Source organism: Diaphorina citri, unplaced genomic scaffold (assembly GCF_000475195.1).
Source record: "Diaphorina citri unplaced genomic scaffold, Diaci psyllid genome assembly version 1.1 scaffold1633, whole genome shotgun sequence".
Taxonomy (NCBI): domain Eukaryota; kingdom Metazoa; phylum Arthropoda; class Insecta; order Hemiptera; family Psyllidae; genus Diaphorina; species Diaphorina citri.
This window is the reverse complement of record NW_007379059.1, coordinates 40,257-46,294: the sequence shown is the minus strand read 5'-3', so window position 1 is coordinate 46,294 and position 6,038 is coordinate 40,257.

The following is a 6,038-nucleotide window of genomic DNA, read 5'->3' as shown; positions in this document are numbered from 1 at the left end:
GGAACACCACCTGTTGATGCCAAGGGAACCACAGGAACACCATCTGTTGATGCAAAAGGAACCACAGGAACACCGTCTGTTGGTGCCAAGGAGCCACAGGAACACCACCTGTTGATGCCAAGGGAACCACAGGAACACCATCTGTTGATGCAAAAGGAACCACAGGAACACCGTCTGTTGGTGCCAAGGAGCCACAGGAACACCACCTGTTGATGCCAAGGGAACCACAGGAACACCATCTGTTGATGCAAAAGGAACCACAGGAACACCGTCTGTTGGTGCCAAGGAGCCACAGGAACACCACCTGTTGATGCCAAGGGAACCACAGGAACACCATCTGTTGATGCAAAAGGAACCACAGGAACACCGTCTGTTGGTGCCAAGGAGCCACAGGAACACCACCTGTTGATGCCAAGGGAACCACAGGAACACCATCTGTTGATGCAAAAGGAACCACAGGAACACCGTCTGTTGGTGCCAAGGAGCCACAGGAACACCACCTGTTGATGCCAAGGGAACCACAGGAACACCATCTGTTGATGCAAAAGGAACCACAGGAACACCGTCTGTTGGTGCCAAGGAGCCACAGGAACACCACCTGTTGATGCCAAGGGAACCACAGGAACACCATCTGTTGATGCAAAAGGAACCACAGGAACACCGTCTGTTGGTGCCAAGGAGCCACAGGAACACCACCTGTTGATGCCAAGGGAACCACAGGAACACCATCTGTTGATGCAAAAGGAACCACAGGAACACCGTCTGTTGGTGCCAAGGAGCCACAGGAACACCACCTGTTGATGCCAAGGGAACCACAGGAACACCATCTGTTGATGCAAAAGGAACCACAGGAACACCGTCTGTTGGTGCCAAAGGAGCCACAGGAACACTATCTGTTGATGCCAAAAGAGACACAGGAACACCATCTGTTGGTGATTCATAACGACATAGGTAAGGTAATGTGAAGGTATGTTAGGTATGACGTATGACAACGCGACAAAAGTCGCATAGTTTCGACCAAGTCCAGCTGACTCCAAAAGCTGCATTTGGGAATCCATTTTAGAAGTTAGATTAAAGAATGAGTAACTTTATAAATAAAGTTACTTTCTTTGAGAGGTTGGGGTCGCACGGCTGTGCTTTATCCTAACATTCAAAGAATCCACTGGGCGAACCTCCCGGGGAATCCCCTATTTCTCCTTCTTCCATTTATTTACACGGTTACTACACTAGAAAATTATTAATACGACTTTACAATATCACTTAACTACCTAGTAGGTAATTTATTTACAAAAGTCTAATAATCAATGAGGAAACTAATCGGGAAAAGGTACTTAAAGATAATAACGATAATAATAATAATAATAATAATAATAACAACACCACTTTATTGTCTATCAATTTGTAAAACTTGCTAGAAGTTGCTGTGTCAAATTATCGTATTTTTCAGAAGTTATTTTTGCTAAAAGAGTATTGTAATTCAGATTGTTTTTGAAGCCTATCTTGATCTTTTCGGACATCTTTAATGATTTCTTTGAATTTTTCTGAATCGTCACTGTCAAGATTTCCCGTTTTAAATTTAATTGCTTTACCTAAAGCGGGGAGAAGCGAACGCTTATTACGCCGAGAATGGAAATCTAAGAGTGATATCTTGTTCTTAATTTCAGAGTTCAGTTCTTCTAAAAATCGATAAATTATTTACATGAACAGTTTTATTAACACCTGAGTTTAATCTCTTAGTTAAATTCGAAAGACGTTCGAATTGGGGAGAAAACTTAGAGTAATTTTAAGTATGTACATTTGTAAAATAAGAATCCTGAATCACGGCCTGTCCGAGGTTGATTGGAAGGATTCCAACATTCTGGGTGATATTTTCTAGTTGGATTCGGGATTGGATGATGTTGGGGCATCTGTAATCGAAGAATGAAATTTCCGAGGTTGTTTAACACAGGAAACGTGCATTTTTGGGTTACCAGATTTATTTAGTGTTATGGTATGCGTTTTTGGATTTTTCTCAGCAATTGTTACAGGGACAAATTTATTAACCAATTTATTTCTACGATTATTCGAAATTTGAATTTGTATTCCATATACATAATAAACAAAAAGAAATTAAAATGAATAATTGAAAATCTCGTCCCGACTCGCCAGAGTCAGAGTCGCCAGTCGGGCGGGCCTGGCGGCGACGGCCGCGCCGGTTTCGGCTGTTGCTATTGTCATTGAAGTCATTGTCACTAGTTACACTAGTACTGGTACTCGATTTCATCGGCAATTTTATTTTTTTAATTTGTATTTATTAAAACCTACCTAGAACTTCACGAAAATTTTGCAGGATGTTCGAACGTTCGAAGAATCGAAAAGGGATGTTGCGATTGTGGCGGGAGTTTCAGCCACATATTTTGCAGAATACCCTGCCCTTCCACTGACTAGGTAGTCTCTGACAAATGTGGAAGGAAACTTCAATGGCTGTGAAGGCTGCAACTGTGCCAAACTTGAAGACGATGATAATGATGATGACGATGAAAAGGATTCTGCAAACTGTTGAGATGTTCTGTTTGATGGAGTTTTGTTATATGAGGTGGATGGCGGAGACAGGATATCATAACCACTTGTACTTGGTGTCGATACTGGACTGAAGTTTTCACTCCCAACAACTGATTGCAGAGTGACATATTCTAATTCTAAACCATTCCGAGGATCCTCGGTTAGTGTTTTCAAATTATTGACGTCTAATTGGTTATCTTTGAACAAAGGAACGATTTGAGAAGCTCGGTTTCTTCGTCCATTTTGATTTTTTACACAAAGGAAAAATCAAATGAAGATGGCGGAATGAATATGACTTCACACGACGACTGGAGAGGAACTTCATCTTCATCTGATGTGTCTGAACTGAAATCAATGGTTGTAAATTGTTTCCTGAAAACGCCATGGTTACAGTGGCGGTTCGTCAATTTCCCAAGTGGGGGTTCAAATTTTTGTCCTAGATGAAAGTACAGACTCGTATATAGGTATTAGGTACCTTTTATTTTTAGTATTTGTACATAAAATAATAGAAAGTAAAAATCGGTTATGTAAATTTAGGAAAGGTAATATACAAGTGAAATACAGGTCACCCCAAAAGGAGGTGATAATATAATGGACTTCAGGACTACAAGTAAGGGACATCATCAGTTATGACACAATTAATAGTCAAATTTGGACATTTTTCCTTAATTGCTTCAAAGAAACAACAACCATGTTTAACAGGTTATAGTCATATTGGTTAGTATTAGTACCATGTGTCTCATCCACAACAAGAATATTTTTAGAGTGAGATAGCATTAGTTCACGTTGCTCCCTTGTCTGAAATCCTACAATGAACAGGTTATCATCTAGTGGTACACTTTCAGGTCCAATTTTACATGACTCGCCTTAGGGGTTTGTAAACCAAAACCATTTCTGGATCATCAAGTACCAGTTTTTCAACCAGAAGCATAACTGATTTGGAATCTTCTGCATGGTACAAGCTAGAAGTAGCTTTCCTCCTAGATCGTTCAGCAATCAGTTTACTGCTTACAAAACAATCCTTGTGTACTTTTCCAGTTTCCTCTTCCAATACCTGCCTTTTGATACGAAGATTTCTTTGGATGTCCTTTGGATTGAGTTTGACTGCAATCTGCTGATCAATGTAGTCCTTTGACACCTTAGACAGAGGCTGATGCCTAATGTCACTGTCACTGGTACTCAATCTAGACCCCCCCCCCCCCCCCAAATCACTGTCCACAACTGCCCCAAATGGTATTTTGGATTAAAATGAAGTCTCTTCTTCTTCTTAAAAAATTGCTTTAAAAAAAGCTTCTCAGGTGTTGTTTGGCGATTGAATGTTCTCAATGTATAAACAAGACACGGTTTGGCCATAAGAAATTCGTTTTCCAATGTCTTTCTCTGCTTAAAATCTTTGTCGGTGAATATACTACGGATATCACACCACTTTTCATTATGCCATTTTCTTCCACACTTTTCCTTGAATGATGTTTCTAATGGGAGTAGGGTGAGCATTGAGCATATTTACATTGTCCACAGTATCTTTCAAAACTTTAGGGAGAGAGAAAAATTGTTCCAAGACAAGTTTAAGAGGGACAAGGATCAATGTGCAATTTTTGGAAGAAAGCCCCTTTGATTCATTGAAGTCGGTCCTGTTTCCAATTACTACGGTCCTGTTTCCAATTACTACTTCGTCAGGTATTATTAACGTACCCGAGAGAGATACTAAAATAGATTTCACAGATTGGTTCAAACGATTGGGATCATACAAAGTCTTAATCTCATAGAATCCTACTTGAAGCATAAGCCACACATCCTTACAGCATGCAGGGTACTCAGCATTCAGAGACATTAGAAGTTTAAAAGTAGAATCGACGGCTGTTACACTATCCGATTGTTCATAGTTAATGTTGTCAACTACAGTATACACTTTGGAGGGCCTCAATTGGGATTCACCTACATAAACAACATGTGGTTGACTGCAGAAACTGTTTGTGTAACACTACACATTTGACAGCAGAATGGCAGAATTGGCAGAACCTCTTTGTTGAAACAGAACCTGGGTAATAAAATCGGGAACACATAGAAAACCCCAGGTGCATCGATCAGACCTTTGCGGAACTAACAAGATTTCTCAATGAAATCCCTCTGTCATCTCTCCCCTCTCAAATGTTCCTGTCCTCTTCAGACCTTCACCTTGGAATTGTTGATTAGGACTAGCAATAGTGGTGAAAAGTTGGCGAAATGGATATGGACCAACCCTCATTTTCTACTTTTTGATAAATAAGTAGGTAAAGTTTGGAGCTAAACACAAGAAGTAACTTGGTTCACATTTCGACAGCTGATTTTTAAAAACTACCCCATTGATAATCTGTGGAATGATGTCCATTGAGAATCTGTGGAATGATGTAACATCGACTTTGTGAATTAATCCACTCATCCACCATGCTCCTTTTCAATTCAGTTGAGTTTCAACTTCAAACTAGACTTCAAATGAGAATCCCTTCATCTTTTCCACCTATCATGTCTTTCAAGCTTAATTAAATTGTCTATTTTTTCTCAAATTAAATGGTTTCTTTAATTGTACCTATACCTACTAATAGATGAAATAGATGAAATATTATGGACATCAAAATAATCTCTCGCTCCCTTCATCTTTTCCACCTATCATGTCTTTCAAGCTTAATTAAATTGTCTATTTTTTCTCAAATTAAATGGTTTCTTTAATTGTACCTACTAATAGATGAAATATTATGGACATCAAAATAATCTCTCGCAAAATTTCCTAAACCCTTTATTTCCCTTTCAGTCAAACTTGCAGGAGATTCATTGTTATTTTGGTAAGAACATCCAAGGCATGGGCACACAAGAGGAATGAAAAATCATTGAAATGAAAGAATTTTTATAAAAACTGAAATCTATTAAGAACATTATAAAAGTCAAAAATAATAATAATAAATAATAACTGGGGATATTAAAAAGAAAAGAGATTGCACAAAAGACTTGAAAAGAAAAATGTCACTCAATTTAGGCGTATAAATTTTAATTTATTGAAGGTTGTGTTGCAAACTGCCAAAATAATTCATCATATTGGGACCTGTTTACACTTAGCCCATGGAGAACATTCTTACGATCCACACTGCAACTGGAATTATTGAAAATACATTTGAAGTTTTTGGTGCTTAACCAATTACGTGGGTTTGGAATAAGTTCGTTCTTCAATTTTGATAGGTATAGGATTCAGGATTCATACACTGGACCCTCAGAATTTGATTTGAGTACCTACATATTGAGTAATGTATGTTCACTCTCGGCGATATTTTGGGATTTTTTGGCCCTTGAAATTGAACATCTTTTTTTTTTTTTTAGATCCCCTTACTAAAAATAATATTAGTATAAAAAATGAAGGTAATTTAAAATTCATAACAAAGGTAATATAGTTGCAGCTCTCTCTCTCTTCTCTTCTCTCTCTCTCTCTCTCTCTCTCTCTCTCTCTCTCTCTCTCTCTCTCTCTCTCT